The sequence below is a fragment of the Lissotriton helveticus genome, chromosome 1_1, assembly GCF_964261635.1.
Source record: "Lissotriton helveticus chromosome 1_1, aLisHel1.1, whole genome shotgun sequence".
Classification (NCBI taxonomy): domain Eukaryota; kingdom Metazoa; phylum Chordata; class Amphibia; order Caudata; family Salamandridae; genus Lissotriton; species Lissotriton helveticus.
In genome coordinates this window covers 1,209,229,474-1,209,248,946 of record NC_136057.1, presented here as the reverse complement: position 1 = coordinate 1,209,248,946, position 19,473 = coordinate 1,209,229,474, and positions in this window count along the sequence as shown.

The following is a 19,473-nucleotide window of genomic DNA, read 5'->3' as shown; positions in this document are numbered from 1 at the left end:
AGAGTGTTCTAAAGAACAACTAGAGCGCTAACAGTCTTACTTATGACAAAAGTATGGCACACCAGAAGCCATCTTGATTGGAATGAAGTGGTATGTCTGAAAACATTTAATTTAAAAAGGAACAAAATGAGGGGGTTCATTTTGCCATGAAAGTATGATTAGTGCTTCAGAAAGAAAAATTAGGGCACATTTTGAGCGACTTCTCAAATCCTCTTCTATTTCATTAAAGAATTCTGACATGCAGTCTCCCAAGATGGCCACCAGAGACAAAAGAACCCAAATGTAGCCCAAATAGCACCCAGATGTAGCCCAAGTATAGCCCAATGACAGAATGTCCCAGAGTGTTCTAAAGAACAACTAGAGCGCTAACAGACTTACTTATGACAAAAGTATGGCACACCAGAAGCCATCTTGATTGGAATGAAGTGGTAAGTCTGAAAACATTTAATTTAAAAAGGAACAAAATGAGGGGGTTCATTTTGCCATAGAAAGTATGATTAGTGCTTCAGAAAGAAAAATTAGGGCACATTTTGAGTGACTTTTCAAATCCTCTTCTATTTCATTAAAGAATTCTGACATGCAGTCTCCCAAGATGGCCACCAGAGACAAAAGAACCCAAATGTAGCCCAAATAGCACCCAGATGTAGCCCAAGTATAGCCAATGACAGAATGTCCCAGAGTGTTCTAAAGAACAACTAGAGCGCTAACAGTCTTACTTATGACAAAAGTATGGCACACCAGAAGCCATCTTGATTGGAATGAAGTGGTAAGTCTGAAAACATTTAATTTAAAAAGGAACAAAATGAGGGGGTTCATTTTGCCATAGAAAGTATGATTAGTGCTTCAGAAAGAAAAATTAGGGCACATTTTGAGTGACTTCTCAAATCCTCTTCTATTTGATTAAATAATTCTGACATGCAGTCTCCCAAGATGGCCACCAGAGACAAAAGAACCCAAATGTAGCCCAAATAGCACCCAGATGTAGCCCAAGTATAGCCCAATAACAGAATATCCCAGAGTGTTCTAAAGAACAACTAGAGCGCTAACAGTCTTACTTATGACAAAAGTATGGCACACCAGAAGGCATCTTGATTGGAATGAAGTGGTAACTCTTCAAACCTTTAATTTAAAAATGAACAAAATGAGGGAGTTCATTTTGCCATAGAAAGTATGATTAGTGCTTCAGAAAGAAAAATTAGGGCACATTTTGAGTGACTTCTCAAATCCTCTTCTATTTCATTAAAAAAATTCTGACATGCAGACTGAAACATGCACTTTGAATACCAGCAGCAGACTTCCCTGGTGAGCAGTAGCTTTACTACAATGATATAATGAGCAACTAGAGTGCTAATATTCAGAATTTATGGCAAATGTGTGACACATCTTGATGGAACCAAAGTAAACAAGCATTGAAAATGCAATAGATCTCGCCCTCGTTTAAGTTAAAGCCATTCTGTTTGTAATGAGGTGGCTTTTTAGCTTTGCTTTTAATAGTGTTTTTCAAACTTTCATGTAAATAACATGCATATGTATGCATATATGTATATGTATGCATGCATTTATATTTGTATTTATATAGATATGCAGATTATATATGTTTATATATGTATGTATATTACCTACTGGCGGTCGCCAGTAGGTATATATAGTTAGGATTTTTTCTCTATGGGTTTTTTGAAAATTCTATGTCTAATAACTTTGGCGTTTGTGGACGGAATTGGCTGAAATTTTCAGGAAAATGGCACATTTTGTTTCTGAGCAGCCCCTAAAAATTGGGGGGGTTCGTCCAGGGGGGGTCGAGAAAAAAGGGGGGTCCCAAAACGTGTTTTTAACATTGAGTTTTCCATAGGGCGGTTGGCCTCACTTTTAGCCCGAACGGCTGAATGGATTTGCACGAAACTTGGCAAAATTGTAGGGACTGGTAGCCCGATGTGCCTTTTGTAGGTCTCAATATATGTGCTACAGTGGATTTTGAGAAATTAACGTTTAAAAAAAGATATATATCTGTAACAGCGGACCGGGCAGCGCTCCAGGACGAGTACTTTTCGCGCAACGGAGCTTTGTGAAGCGAAGCTGATTGGTTCTCCGGCGTCTGTCAACATTCCAAACAGTCCGTAGCGGCCGCCATCTTGTCTCTCGGTAGGATCGAGAGACAAGAGGAGGCCAAAGCGAAGGGGCAAATGACCATAAGGGGGAATAGTAGATCCTCGCTGACCCCCTAGGTTTGATGTGGAGGTTTTAAAAGGGCCCCGCGGGGCAAAAAAAAAAAATAATAATAATAATCGAACGGCTGAATGGATTTCCACGAAACTTGGCAAAATTGTAGGGACTGGTAGCCCGATGTGCCTTTGCTAGGTCTCAATATATGTGCTTCAGTGGATTTTGAGAAATTAACGTTAAAAAAAAGATATATATCTGTAACAGCGCACCGCTTCGCGTACTTTTCGCGTTACGGAACTTTGCGAAGCGAAGCTGATTGGCTCTCCGGTGTCTGTAAACATTCCAAACAGTCCGTAGCGGCCGCCATCTTGTCTCTCGGTAGGATCGAGAGACAAGAGGAGGCCAAAGCGAAGGGGCAAATGACCATAAGGGGGCATAGTAGATCCTCGCTGACCCCCTAGGTTTGATGTGGAGGTTTTAAAAGGGCCCCGCAGGGCAAAAAAAAAAAATAATAATAATAATCGAACGGCTGAATGGATTTGCACGAAACTTGGTAAAATATTAGGGACTGGTAGCCCGATGTGCCTTTGCTAGGTCTCAATATATGTGCTTCAGTGCATTTTGAGAAATTAACGTTCAAAAACAAGATATATATCTGTAACAGCGCTCCGCTTCGCGGAGATAAAATTATATCTGTATTACCTAGCTGTTGCTAACACCAGTTAGCGACGGCTAGTAGGAGATAGCGACCATCTTGGGCCCCACTTTGCATGTGAGTGATATTTATCACTAATGACATGCAAAGTGGGCATGCCAAGATGTTAGCGACTGGAAACAGTCGCTAACATCGCTGTCTCCTATTATCAACTTTTGGAAATATTCGAGATAAGCGCGAATATTTCCAAAAAGTAACAGCTGCCCTGAGCAGTTCTTAGCCATGTTATCCAATGGGGGGTGGATAACATGGCTAAGAGCATTAGCTCGGTAATGCATGAATATCGCTGAGTTTTCAGCGATATTAATGCATTGCGGACGTTTTTTATCGTATTTGCGATAAACCTTGATAATAGCAAGGTTTATCTGCGATAATTTCTGACGGTAAAAAAATCTTTGCAATGCATCGTTAGGGATAAATATCGCTTAACTTTGGTAATATGCCCCAACGTCTGTTAACGTTCGATTCGAAGGAAATCAGGAAGTGTTGAAAAACATTGTCTGCGCCATCTTGTCTTTTTTCAAATGCCACACTTTTGTCGTGCACGGCAGCCATTTTAGATGCCTTGACCAGACCCACTCTGTGCACGCTGTCGATCCTTAGCATGGCTCCCCACCCTCGCAAGCATCTCACCCAGGCAGTGGTCACCCCCGCTCTCTGTCTTATGCATGGGTAATAAACCTCCCCCCATCTGCGCTGCTCTTCCCTGAGAATCACACCCTGTGCCCGCCCGACACCTCCCTTTCGCCCTATTCACTACCGCACCCTCTGACACTCCTTTTCCTCTGTGTCCGATGGTCCAGGCCGGTCCTAGGCTATCAGCTAGCCCTGCAGATGTAGTTTATGGCCACAGCTGTAAAGAATCACCCCTCTTCAAAGGAGTTATAGTAGATCAAGGCCCACACTCGATGAGATCCGTCACAGCAGAAGCGTTGCTATTATCTGAAAACCATCCTGTATTGTGATTGGGGAGGGGACCGAGCGTGAAGCGGAAGATTCCAGGGATGACTCTTTGTACATCAAAGTTTTTACAATTATGTGTCACATTAAAAATATATAGCACTCCGACAAAGTAGTAAGATTATAAAACTTTAATAATTTATAAATATATACAAGAAAACAAAAATAGTAATAACATATAAACATTTTTAGGGAAAAACAACGAAGTAGCGGTCGGCTGTGCGAATAGTCCCAACGCAGCACAACGTCCAGATTTCCGGCGTGGGGCGTCGCTGGGGGTGGGTCATCAGTAGCAAACTGTTGTGCGAATAGTTCCAAGGCAGCAGAACGCGCCGAAATCTAGATGACATGAAAGTGATGTCTAGTAAGTTGCCACCCAGCAAATAACGGCGTGGGGCGTCGCGGGGGGTGGGTCATCAGTAGCAAACTGTTGTGCGAATAGTTCCAAGGCAGCAGAACGATGGCACCAAGGTGATGTCCAGTAAGTTGCCGCACTGGTTTTGGTATCCTACAATGCTGCTCCGAATAACGGCGTGGGGCGCCCCGGGGGAGGCGGCGTGAACGGGCCTCTCCAGGTGGAGTGTCATCTGTTGTAGTGGGGCGCCCCTTTACCGTTTCAGTTGCCATTCCGTCCGTTTTTGGTCCACTGTGTCAAAAGCCGCAATTCAGCTGAGTTGCGCCCACTCTTGCGGTGCAGCGATAGGCGGCTGTCACAGGACTCTCAAAATGGCGGCAGGCTCTTTCCTTTTTGGGCCTGGTCCACTGAAATGGCCCTGGGACACCTTGGAAATCGGACGCTTGTCTGCTAGGTCTTGGACCCCATTCTCGAAAGCGTCCCCTCCGCCTTGAGAATTCATCAAACGTTTTGGGGGCCCCGACTCCTGCAGGCTTCTGGTGGGGAGCGGCTGCCATGATTGCTCGCGGAATGACCACGACGGAGCTACGAGATGGTGGTGCTCTCATGCTGACGCCAGTTTAGTCTGAAACATCCAGAAACAAGGTGGGGCTTTCATCGTTTGGGAAAAAAAAAAGTTTTCATCCAATGAAAAGTGTTGTTTTTAGGTCATATGATCAAGCCTTCCATCATTAGGAAACCAAAAGTAAAATGAACCAATGAAAAGTTTTATAAACAAGTCACATGACCTGTTATGCGGCATAGGGTATAAAATGCGGAGAAAATACGTTGGCACGTGAGGCGGCGTCAGTAGCGGACCGATGTGCGAATAGGCCGAAGGCAATACAACGCGCCAAGATCCGGATGGCACCGAGGTGGTGTCCAGCAAGTTGCAGCACTGGTGTGGCCATCCTACAATGCTGAAAGTCGGCGTGGGGCGCCCCGTTGGCCTGTGAGTTTGCGTCAGTAGCGGACCGATGTGCGAATAGGCCGAAGGCAGCACAACGCGCCAAGATCCGGATGGCACCGAGGTGGTGTCTAGTAAGTTGCCGCACTGGTGTGGCCATCCAACAATGCTGAAAGTCGGCGTGGGGCGCCCCGTTGGCCTGTGAGTTTGCGTCAGTAGCGGACCGATGTGCGAATAGGCCGAAGGCAGCACAACGCGCCAAGATCCGGATGGCACCGAGGTGGTGTCTAGTAAGTTGCCGCACTGGTGTGGCCATCCTACAATGCTGAAAGTCGGCGTGGGGCGCCCCGTTGGCCTGTGAGATGGCGTCAGTAGCGGACCGATGTGTGAATGGGGCCGAAGGCAGTGCAACAATATTTTCGGAATAGAAGACACCACTAGGCGCTGAGATGCCAAGATCCGGATGGCACCGAGGTGGTGTGTAGCAAGTTGCCGCACTGGTGTGGCCATCCTACAATGCTGAAAGTCGACGTGGGGCGCCCCGTTGGCCTGTGAGTTTGCGTCAGTAGCGGACCGATGTGCGAATGGGGCCAAAGGCAGCGCAACAATAGTTTCTGACTGACACCACAAGGCGCTGAGATGCCAAGATCCGGATGGCACCGAGGTGGTGTCATAGTTGAGAGTTCTGAGCAGCGGTTGTAACACTGTCTGAAGCTTATTTGCAGCTGCTGCAGCTTCACTACGCGTCAAGATCCGGATGGCACCGAGGTGGTGTCTAGTAAGGTGCACTGGTGTGGCCATCCTACAATGCTGAAAGTCGGCGTGGGGCGCCCCGTTGGCCTGTGAGTTTGCGTCAGTAGCGGACCGATGTGCGAATAGGCCGAAGGCAGCACAACGCGCCAAGATCCGGATGGCACCGAGGTGGTGTCTAGTAAGTTGTCGCACTTCTGTGGCCATCCTACAATGTTGAAAGTCGGCGTGGGGCGCCCCGTTGGCCTGTGAGATGGCGTCAGTAGCGGACCGATGTGAGAATGGGGCCAAAGGCAGCGCAACAATATTTTCTGATTTGAAGACACCACAAGGCGCTGAGATGCCAAGATCCGGATGGCACCGAGGTGGTGTCTAGCAAGTTGTGGCACTGGTGTGGCCATCGTACAATGGTAAAAGTCGGCGTGGGGCGCCCTGTTGGCCTGTGAGATGGTGTCAGTAGCGGACTGATGTGCGAATGGGGCCAAAGGCAGCGCAACAATATTTTCTGACTGACACCACAAGGCACTGAGATGCCAAGATCCGGATGGCACCGAGGTGATGTCTAAGTTGCGGACTGATGTGCGAATGGGGCCAAAGGCAGCGTAATAATATTTTTTGTATGGAAGATACCACTAGGCGTTGAGATGCCAAGATTCGGATGGCACCGAGGTGATGTCTAGCAAGTTGCTGTACTGGTGTGGTCATCCTACAATGCTGAAACTCGGCGTGGGTCGCCCCATTAGCCTGTGAGATGGCGTCAGTAGCGGACCGATGTGCGAATAGGCCGAAGGCAGCACAACGCGCCAAGATCCGGATGTCACCGTGGTGGTTTCATAGTTGAGAGGCACTTCATCTGCAGTGGGGCGCCGAGATCCGGATGGCACCGAGGTGATGTCTAGCAAGTTGCTGTACTGGTGTGGTCATTCTACGATGCTGAAAGTCGGCGTGGGGCGCCCCATTAGCCTGTGAGATGGCGTCAGTAGCGGACTGATGTGCGAATGGGGCCAAAGGCAGCGCAACAATATTTTCTGAAGAGAAGACACCAAAAGGTGCTGACATTCCAAGATCCGGATGGCACCGAGGTGGTGTCTAGCAAGCTATGCAGTTGAGTTGTGTGCGCACTTGCGGCGAATAGGTCGAAGGCAGCATAACAATGTTTTCTGAATAGAAGACACCACAAGGCGTTGAGATTCGGTTACCACCGAGGTGATGTCTAGCAAGTTGCCGCACTGGTGTGGCCATCCTACAATACTGCTCCGAATAACGGCGTGGGGTGCCCGAAGGGGGGGGGAGCCGGCGTGAATGGGCCTTCCTAGGTGGAGGCTTGTCTGCTGTAGTGGGGCGCCCCTTTACCGTTTCAGTTGCCATTCAGCTGAGTTTCGGCTGCTCTTGATGCTACAGCGACAGGCGGCTGCAAGAGGACTCTCAAAATGGCGGCCTGTTCTTTGGATTTGGGCCTGGTCCACTAAAATGGCCCTGGGACACCTTAGAACTCGGACGCTCGATTTTTTTTTCCTTTCCTGTACATGCAAAAAAAGGTAAATGCCCGGTACGTTACACGCTTCATCTGCCACGATGAACTCTCCAGAGGAACCAAAAAAATATATAGTTGTGGTAACTATACCATGCATCGTCATATGGAGAGGTGGCACCAATTAATTATAGTGCTGCATAAAAGAGAGATTTGGAGGAGAACCCCTGACCTGCTAGTACATTCATCAAAGAAGTGGCACTGAGAGCTTCAGAGGCAAGGGAAACGGTCCCAAATATTTAGAAGAACTTTGGAAAGATTAAAATGACATGTTTAGATTGTGGCAAATTAATTTCATGTGGACAGATGAGTGTTACTCTAATAAATACAGCATATGAACATCATCATAGTCGATGGTTGGTAGAGACATTTTGACTATATCCTGGACCTGCCCGTCCTCGCCCAAAATGGCGCCGGAATAAATGGGACTCGTAACTCCTTGTTGTGTACTGGTTGCAGAACCTTGAAATCACGAGATACGTATGCAGTTTTGAAGCACATGGCGGGCGGGGACGAGAATTGATTGAATATTTCGACATCCCTATTGATATTAAGTTCTGATGTGTTATTGATTACTGTACTGTTGAAAGTTCGAATTAACGTCACCCATGGTACTTGCCCGCAAATGTATATCTAGATAATTTTATTGTAACTGGCCCTGTCGTATTTTAATTATAAAATGTACGTCCACCGATTCCGTAACTGTTAGACACCTTAGTTCTTGCAACCTAATGGCCCGCCCGTTACGTTCCTCTACAGTGTAAATGTCTATTCATCATATACGATTACAGTTTGCTCCGTGGCAGGCCCACGTGGTTATAGGCTCGTATTTGTATAATGAAATTTTCACAATAAAGGTTTTTAAAAGAAAACATGGTAGTAGTATATACATTGGTAAAGTTTTTAATAATAGTGACTGTTTTAGAATCATTAAAAGGCAAGTGAAATAAAGCAGACCAATTACATGAAGGGTAAAAGGTATAATACAAAGGAACGCAGTAAAGATAAATGGTCAAGGGCTGTTGTGTTTTCTATTCCTGCAACATAAAGTGATCGATAAGAATCTCATATTCAGGCGTATCGGCGACTAAGACAGCAGGTCGACCCTCTTTTGCTCAACGGCTCCGTCATGGGACGAAGAAACGCTCTTTTTCTCGAAAAAAGAATATATTTTACTTGCAGGACAGTTGTAAAATTTCCGGGAAAGTACATTAGCCTGGAACATTATAACATATATTAAGAAAAAATAATGTTCGGAAGTAATGAAAAGCGTAATTTTTAGGTCATATGACCAAGCCTTTCATCATTACAATAAGAAAAGTAAAATGAACCAATGAAAAGTTTTATTAACAAGTCACATGACTTGTTATGCTTACGTTACGCGCTGCGCGCCCCGGATGACTTCCGGATGCGCTAACGCGGCGCGTCATATGACGCATTACGCGACAACGCAGGTACAGAATATAGTCAAAATGTCTCCACCAACCAGCGGTCGGAACACAACCCCTTTCAGCAGGCTAAATAGTTCTGTTAAATGACAACAGAAGGGACAGGCAACAAGAACCATCAGTCAAAGAGGGGAGGGCTAGTTCTTCTCTACCGGGTTACATTGGGGCGCTACCAGAACTGATCGAATTGGTAGTCTACAGTGTTTCTGGATGTTTCAGACTGAAGCTGGGGTTAGCATGAGAGCAGCACCATTTCGTAGCTCCGTCGTGGCCATTCCGCAACCAATCATGGCAGCAGCTCTTTATCGTTATTTTGGGCGGGGTGGGTGGCGGAGCCGAGCTGTTTTGCAGCCATCATTGTGTGGAGTTCAGTTCATCTCACTAGTTTTGTATTTGTCATGAGGGGTTGTTCCTAATGTTTCTATTTTAGCGAGGTCAAAAAGAGATCCCATTAGTGGCCTACTGATTTTGCTCGATTCCTTTTCTTTTTTTTTACACGATTTTTCGTTATCTGCAAAGACTAAACAGAGTATTGCGACTCTGTGTTTGTTTGTAAATAGAGAATGAACCAAAGAGAACTAATTCTAAAACAGTAAATACTTGGATAACAATCAATCAAATGGAGAGAGAAGCAGGCACGACGGATTACAACGGGGGCAAAGGCCTGCGTTAACTACCTTTCACTATCTGCAAAGAGAGAGTACTCCTAATAGAAATGAGGGGGGGGGGCACCATTCAAAGCAGATCAGTGTGCATAAACACGAAAATGTTTTCACTTACCACGTACTTGACATTCGACAGCTTATGATATTTGCTATTAAAAAACCATTGAAATTCACTGAAAAAACCATAGGTTATAGACCATATATAGTTAGGAATTAGCATTTACAAAACCTTGAAAATTCACTGAAAAAACCATAGGTTATAGACCATATATAGTTAGGAATTAGCATTTAAAAAACCTTATTTTACTCACACAAAACCATTGAAATTCCATATATAGTTAGTTGCACTAACTATATATCGCGCACCCGCAATCCACTGCTGATCATGTCACATATTACATCATTCATGACATGGTCAGTGACATCACTGATGACATCACTGATGACATCTCAAATGACATCACTGATGACATCACTGATGACATCTCAAATGACATCACTGATGACATCACTGATGACATCTCAAATGACATCACTGATGACTACATCCAGTGACTCTATAATTCTGTAAAGTTAAAAGAAATAACTCTGGCCAACAAAAAGAAATGGAAAATCAGTCAGTGTATCACGTGCAAAACACCGTTCACTGTATATGTGGTGGAGTGCCCCTGCCCAAGGCAATATGTTGGAAGTACAACTGTTGAATTGAAGAACCGAATCTTACAACATATGAGGGCTACAATTCACAAGGACCGCTCTAATGCCATAGCCAAACACATGGAAATTGCACACCAGGGTGATTGGCAAAAACTGAAATTTTATGGCATTCAAACTATCTTCAAAAGTGAGCGGGGGGGTGATCGAGAGAAAAAACTGAGACAAGTTGAATCTAAATTCATCATTAACCTGAGGACCCTGCACCCGAATGGGTTGAATCAATCGGAGGAGTTATATGTGCACCTTTGAACTGTTATAAAATTAATTTGTGCAAGAATATGTCTTAATAATAAGTATGAGCCAGCCTATTGGAAGGCATTACAAAGAACGGTATTTGGCCTATTGGAAGGCAAATGACTAAAATGCATTTATTTTTGGGTATTTCTATTATTTATTAATTTAGATGCACCCTTTCAAAAATAGTCTTTTTGTCAAAAGCTAGTAAAAACTACAAGAACCACAATTCTTAGCATACCATGTGACAGGAAACACGGTTTTTTGAAAAAATGAAAAAAATGTTTGTGGTTAAATGTTTGTGGGTTGGGCAAACCCAGTGATCGTGAGCAAGGTGGAGTGACACCGAAACGCGTAGATCTCTGTGCCTGTTGCCCTTGGAAATGAAAATAAAAAGGATTGCTGTTTAAATCCCAAAGTTGGCTGTGCGACCCGTTTTTCCCAGCTGGGAGAAAGTTTTGAGGATAATAGCGGCTTGGTTCTGCCGCAGGATACCGCACATGAGTGAGCGCTGCATAATCTCCCGCAAAGGAACTGACTTGGAGGAACATTAACGAGGGAGGCAGCGACCGCCGATGCTGTGTAACATAAGAGGAAGCCTGTTACAAACGAACATTCACAGCGCTGATACCAGCTGTGCAGAACGCTAAAAAAGCAAAGAGAATGAACACGCGCTAGGAAGAAACGGTAAGCGTGTGTTCCTGAATGTATGCGAGTGAAGCGTCTGCATGTAAAAAAAACGGCATTTGGCTTTTCATCGGAAAATCGAGTGACCTAGTTAGAAACCGCAATTGTTCCACTGAGAGTCAGCGGATTCAGCATACTACTATTGGTCACTAGTAAAGTACCGACCAACAATTGGGCATAAACAGTCAATCCGCCTGTAAAATTATCATTACCATTGGAGGGAAACGAAAATACAGGTACAAACATGGAAAAGCGCGAAGCAAAACGCGCAACGAAAGTCAATGAACTTTTTGACAAGACCACCCCAAGAGAAAAAACGGGTGCAGGTTCAACATCAGGGAAAACGGATGTGAGAAGCAAATTGAAGAATTGGGAGAAACTGAGCCGCAAGGAGATTAACAAATCCTGGGAAATTATTACATTAGAGAAATATTTGGAAGCAAAAATGGTACCCAGGGGTTTGAGAATATTATTGATGCCCAACAACAATGATGCATCCAATGAATTATTAGAAGAATGGGGCGAACATGTCCTAGGGTCATCTTTGGGACTAATTATCATTTTGATAAAACATATCAAGATAGCTTTGGAGAAGCTGAAAGATGAGTTGCAGGAAGTGGAGAAAGAAATTAATGCTTTAAAACTAACATCTGAAATGACTAAATTCAAAGAGGATCTTGAAGCAGAAATCGACAAACATGAGGAAATAGTAATGGACAGAAAACACTCTAAATTCATCAGAGATACTAATGATTATGCAGATGGGCGCATTTTCTCGTTTGCAAGGAAATTTGATGGTTTGAAGGAACAAATGGCTTGGTCGAGTATGTCCAGTTTAGCGTCTTCCACAGTGTCCACGGAACAATTATCCAGAGACGAAAATGAGAACGCCAAAAGGATGCCTTTTTTAGGGGACATGCGCCTCATATTGCAACAAAGATATTGGGAACGGAACCGCCCTGCACCTCAGTTCCAGTCACGGCGAGGAAGGGGAAGGGGCAGACAATGGCCCGGAAAAAATGCCACAGAAGAGGTAAAAGGAGCAAGTGGCGGAGCAGAGAGGACTGGCGTGGAGACGAGAACGATGAGGCAGAGGAAAAAATAGCAGATGAACTACAAGTAATAAACTTATCTGAAAGATCACTGACCACAACTGAAATATCGTTATTAAAGAGGGGGATAAACTTTTGTCCAAAAAGCCATATGAACTTGGCACAGGTGCGAATTGATTTATACCTGTACATAAGAAAAATTAAACTTGCAAAAGCATTTCGGGAAAAAACATTGAAAGAAAGAGACACCATTGCAGAAAGAACTAAGGAGCAAAATGTACCATTAACTGATGTTGAAGGTTTTTTGACTTTAATGAACATCACGCAAGATCCAATGCAGGAAGTCACCATTTCACAGGCCATAACCCAATGTGGAGCAGGATTAAGTGGTAAAAAACCGAAATCAAAGTTCTACCCACAATTAAGTCCTGGGAACAAAGTGGATTTGTTCCAAGAAGCAGTTATACAGGATTTATACAAAATGAAATTAAATTATGGCCCAGACAATTTATCGAAAGAAGAACGATTGGCTCTCAAGCAGTTAATGGAGGATGATAAAATTGAAATTAAAGTTGCCGATAAAGGCGGCAATGTGATAATCCAGGATCGCAGCGCATATGAAAAGGAAGCGCTTCGACAACTGAGGAACCCAACGCACTATGAAAAATTGAAAACCAATCCAACAATGGAACTAAAAAAGACAATTGATGCAAAATTAAACTGTTGGAAGGAAAATGGATTACTGGATGAAATGGAATTGAAATTCTTAACTGTGGCTCACCCGATTTTGGCAACTATTTATTTTTTGCCGAAAATACATAAGGACCAAAAAAACCCACCTGGAAGGCCAATCATTTCCGCGAAAGGTTCATTATTGGAGCCAATGGCGGAATATGTCGATCACTTCCTGAAACCCTCAGTATCAAAATTGAACTCCTACATACAGGATACAAGCGACCTATTGAGGAACTTGGTAGATACACCATGGCAGGAATCTTACTGGCTTATCTCAATGGATGTAATTGGTTTGTATACCAATATTGACAACGACATGGGTGTAAAGGCTTGTAATTCCTTTTTGAAAGAAAGAACCCTGGAATTCAACAATCACAATAAAATGTTGGAAGAAATGTTAACAATTTGCCTGGAACAAAACATCTTCACTTTTGCAGGTGAAATCTACAAACAACGGAGCGGGACGGCTATGGGTTTTTCCTTCAGTCCATCGTACGCATGCCTCACTATGGGGTGGTGGGAACAGGAAGTAGCGTGGAACTCAAAAAATGAATGGTCGGTGAATAAAGTGGTGAGTTGGAAGCGATTCATTGATGATTTATTCATAATCTGGGATGGAACGGAAACAGAATTCCAAGAATACTTTCAGACCATGAACACAAGCGTAAAAAATCTTAAATTCACATATAATATGAGCAAGGAGAGAATAATTTTCTTGGACACAGAAATTTATATAAAAAATCAGCAAATTCACACAACTCTCCATCGCAAAGCAACATCTACTAATGCCACGTTAGAAGCCACCAGTTTCCACCAAAAGTCACTATTAAACAGCATTCCTTACGGTGAATTTCTGAGAGTCCGGAGGATATGTAGTGAAGAAGACGAATGGAAAAGGAACAGCAAACGTACAATGGAAAGATTCATTCAAAGGAAATACCCACTACAAACAGTAAAAGATTGCCTCGCAAAAAGCTGTACAAAAACACGCGAGGATTGTTTGAAGAGAAAAAACAAAGGAGCAGATCCCGAGGAAAATAAAATTCGTCTAATAACAGACTATTCACAAGAGAGTGAAAAAATTGGCAAAATTCTTCGCAGAAATTGGAAATTGTTACAATTAGACAACACTGTCAAAGAGATTGTGGGAACACATCCAACAATAACCTACAGGCGTGCTAAAAATCTAAAAGACCATCTGATACACAGCCACTTCCAGAAAAAGAGACAGGATGATTGGCGGAAAACCAAAGGATTTATAAAATGCCATGGGTGTAAAATGTGCCAGATAGCCAAGCCAACAAAAGAAATAACTCTGGCCAACCAAAAGAAATGGAAAATCAGTCAGTGTATCACGTGCAAAACACCGTTCACTGTATATGTGGTGGAGTGCCCCTGCCCAATGCAATATGTTGGAAGTACAACTGTTGAATTGAAGAACCGAATCTTACAACATATGAGGGCTACAATTCACAAGGACCGCTCTAATGCCATAGCCAAACACATGGAAATTGCACACCAGGGTGATTGGCAAAAACTGAAATTTTATGGCATTCAAACTATCTTCAAAAGTGAGCGGGGGGGGTGATCGAGAGAAAAAACTGAGACAAGTTGAATCTAAATTCATCATTAACCTGAGGACCCTGCACCCGAATGGGTTGAATCAATCGGAGGAGTTATATGTGCACCTTTGAACTGTTATAAAATTAATTTGTGCAAGAATATGTCTTAATAATAAGTATGAGCCAGCCTATTGGAAGGCATTACAAAGAACGGTATTTGGCCTATTGGAAGGCAAATGACTAAAATGCATTTATTTTTGGGTATTTCTATTATTTATTAATTTAGATGCACCCTTTCAAAAATAGTCTTTTTGTCAAAAGCTAGTAAAAACTACAAGAACCACAATTCTTAGCATACCATGTGACAGGAAACACGTTTTTTTGAAAAAATGAAAAAAATGTTTGTGGTTAAATGTTTGTGGGTTGGGCAAACCCAGTGATCGTGAGCAAGGTGGAGTGACACCGAAACGCGTAGATCTCTGTGCCTGTTGCCCTTGGAAATGAAAATAAAAAGGATTGCTGTTTAAATCCCAAAGTTGGCTGTGCGACCCGTTTTTCCCAGCTGGGAGAAAGTTTTGAGGATATATATATATATATACACATACATATATATAAATGCATATATATATGTGTATTTGTGTGCGTGTAGATAGACCGAGGCACAAGAAAGCAGAAAAACAAACGTGAAGAACACAAAAAGAGGGCAGGGTAGATAAACCCTGACCACCTAGGCCCGCCCAGGTGGTCCCACAAGGACAAAAAGGCCCACATTTAAAAAAAAAACAAAAAACCTGGTCTGTTTTTTAAAAAATTACCCCCCGGGGGACCAAATCGCGGCGGCATAGTGATAAAGAAGTGTGGGGGGTCCACAATCCCCCCCACACTGCCCTGGGGACCGCTGCCCCCGGGGCAAAGCAACGCAGCCCCTTGGCGCCTACTGGAGTCTCCTGGTGGGCTACAGTGATGTCATCAGTGATGTCATTTGAGATGTCATCAGTGATGTCACTGACCATGTCATGAATGATGTAATATGTGACATCATCAGCAGTGGATTGCGGGTGCGCGAAATATAGTTAGTACAACTAACTATATAGAAGCAATTTCAATGGTTTTGTATGAGTGAAATGTCCAGCTAACTATAACACCCCTAAAACTTATAGTTTATTGAGTGAATTGCAAAGGTTTTTTAAAAGCTAATTCCTAACTCTATAAGGCCTGAAACCTATGGTTTTTTCAGTGAATTTCAAAGGTTTTTTAAATGCTAATTCCTAACTATATAAGGCCTGAAACCTATGGTCTTTACCAGTAAAAAAAAAAAATATATATATATATATATATATATATATATATATATATATATATATATATATATATATATATTCACTGAAAAAACCATAGGTTTCACACCAGTTATAGTTAGGTGGAAATTTTACTCGCTTAAAACCATTGAAATTCCCACGTTATAGTTAGTTGGACTCACTATAACTTGCGCGTGCAATGCACTGCTGATGACGTCACATATTACATCACTCATGACATGGTCAGTGACATCACTCATGACATCACTCATGACATCTCAAATCACATCACTGATGACAACATCCTTGTGACAAAGTGGCAGACCTCCTATCAGCATAAAATAACCTTTGACACTCACATTCAAAAATAGAAACTAACATTTTCTTAAAAAAGGAGAAACCAATACCAATTACAACAACTTATTAGGTAATTCCAACATCTACATACACATCCACTCATTCACCAACAGTTCTATATAGTCACTCATGCATGTACTTACTCTTCATATGTACTCATACACCTAAACATTTTGTTACACACTAATACTCATCCATATAGTTACTCACACATAAATTCACACATGCAAATAAACTATCAAATAACCATTTACTTGATTATACTGCTATATACACACCACTACACATACTTCTACAGAAACGGAAACATATTTACTCTCTTAAACAATCAATTATAAAAACACATACTCACTAACCCACCCATACACACAATCATCCACCCATACAGTCTTGCACACATGCTGTCTTCAAAATACATACAAATAGTGAGTCTCTCATTCATGCATCTGTGCACTAAGTAATATCCCCCACCGAACCATACAGACACTGATACTGATACTAAAAAAAACAACTACTAACCCATATACACACTCATGTAGCTACTCACCAACCCATGCAGCCACTTATACACAAAGTGAGACACAGATACAGATATTTAAATATTTAAACATTACTCGCTAATATATGTATTCCCTTAAAATACATTTAATAAGTAAGTTAACCAATCAATTTTACACAAAAAAAACATCCATTTAGACATGTATTTACCCATTCATTCTTCCATCAACCTTTAGATATACATATATAAAAAAATATTTATTTTTCAGAAAGATACACATTCACTGGGTGATGTCATCAGTGATGTCATTTGAGATGTCATCAGTGATGTCATGAGTGATGTCACTGACCATGTCATGAGTGATGTAATATGTGACGTCATCAGCAGTGCGTTGCACGCGCAAGTTATAGTGAGTCCAACTAACTATAACGTGGGAATTTCAATGGTTTTATGCGAGTAAAATTTCCACCTAACTATAACCGGTGTGAAACCTATGGTTTTTTCAGTGAATTTATTAGGTTTTTTAAATGCTAATTCCTAACTATAACTGGTGTGAAACCTATGTTTTTTTCAGTGAATATATATATATATATATATATATATATATATATATATATATATATATATATATATATATATATATATATATATATATATATATATATAAAATTTCTGTGGCAAAATGAAACCCCTCATTTTGTTCCTTTTCAAATTAAATGTATTAAGTGTTACCACTTTATTCCAATCAAGATGACTTCAGGTGTGCCATACTTTTGTCATAAGTAAGACTGTTAGCGTTCTAGTTGTTCTTTAGAACACTCTGGGACATTCTGTCATTGGGCTATAGTTGGGCTACATCTGGCTGATATTTGGGCTACATTTGGGCTCTTTTGTCTCTGGTGGCCATCTTGGGAGACTGCATATCAGAATTGTTTTAATGAAAAATAAGAGGATTTGAGAAGTCACTCAAAATGTGCCCTAATTTTTCTTTCTTCAGCACCAATCATAATTTCTTTGGCAAAATGAACCCCCTCATTTTGTTCCTTTGCAAATTAAATGTTTTAAGTGTTAACACTTTATTCCAATCAAGATGACTTCAGGTGTGCCATACTTTTGTCATAAGTAAGACTGTTAGCGCTCTAGTTGTTCTTTAGAATACTCTGGGACATTCTGTCATTGGGCTATAGTTGGGCTACATCTGGCTGATACTTGGGCTACATTTGTTTTTTTTGTCTCTGGTGGCCATCTTTGGGCTACATTGGGCTACATTGGGCTACATTGGGCTACATTTGGGCTCTAACATATATATAGCCCAATGTGCCCCAATATATATTTTTTCAAAGTTAATTTTCTCAGCAACTACTGAACAGATTTACACCATTCAAAGAAAAGCGTGATCTGCGTGCCGGACTCTACCTTTCTACCAAATTTCTTATAAATCCATTCAGCCGTTCGAGCTGTAGCCGTGTCTAAACGTCCTATGGAAAATAACATGGGAAAACACGTTTTGGGACCCCTTTTATCTCAGCCCCCACTTGACGAATCCCCCCCAAACTTTCAGGGAAGGAGCGTAGCGGAGCAGGCCATCTTCTTTGAGAAATTCGCAAAGATTCGTCCACCGGCGCCAAAGTTATTCTCAATAGAATGTTGCTGATTCCCTATGGAAACTAGGTCCTAACTACTGTCATTGGGCTATAGTTGGGCTACATCTGGCTGATATTTGGGCTACATTTGGGCTCTTTTGTCTCTGGTGGCCATCTTGGGAGACTGCATATCAGAATTTTTTTATGAAATATAAGAGGATTTGAGAAGTCACTCAAAATGTGCCCTAATTTTTCTTTCTTCAGCACTAATCATAATTTCTATGGCAAAATGAACCCCCTCATTTTTTTCCTTGGCAAATTAAATGTTTTAAGTGTTAACACTTTATTCCAATCAAGATGACTTCAGGTGTGCCATACTTTTGTCATAAGTAAGACTGTTAGCGCTCTAGTTGTTCTTTAGAACACTCTGGGACATTCTGTCATTGGGCTATAGTTGGGCTACATCTGGCTGATATTTGGGCTACATTTGTTTTTTATTTGTCTCTGGTGGCCATCTTTGGGCTACATTGGGCTACATTGGGCTACATTGGGCTACATTGGGCTACATTTGGGCTCTAACATATATATAGCCCAATGTAGCCCAATATATATTTTTTCAAAGTTAATTTTCTCAGCAACTACTGAACAGATTTACACCATTCAAAGAAAAGCGTAATCTGCGAGCCGGACTCTACCCTTCTACCAAATTTCTTATAAATCCATTCAGCCGTTCGAGCTGTAGCCGTGTCTAAACGTCCTATGGAAAATAACATGGGGAAAACACGTTTTGGGACCCCCTTTTATCTCAGCCCCCACTTGACGAATCCCCCCCAAACTTTCAGGGAAGGAGCGGAGCAGAGCAGGCCATCTTCTTTGAGAAATTCGCAAAGATTCGCCCACCGGCGCCAAAGTTATTCTCAATAGAATGTTGCGGATTTCCTATGGAAACTAGGTCCTAACTATAACTACCTACTGGCGACCGCCAGTAGGTAATATATATATATATATATATATTACGCTCGTCGATTCCCAGCTGGTCCTCAGTGTGTGTGTTCACACGCACAACCCAGGTACATTTATATAAACATCTGATTCGTATAAGGGAGACATCCTATTCATGAGCGTAGAAAGAGGACTCAATCCCTCCCATCAACTGCGTGCTCCATTTTGTAGTGGTAGTATAAACCATATGTACAAAGCTTACAACACTATACAGTGT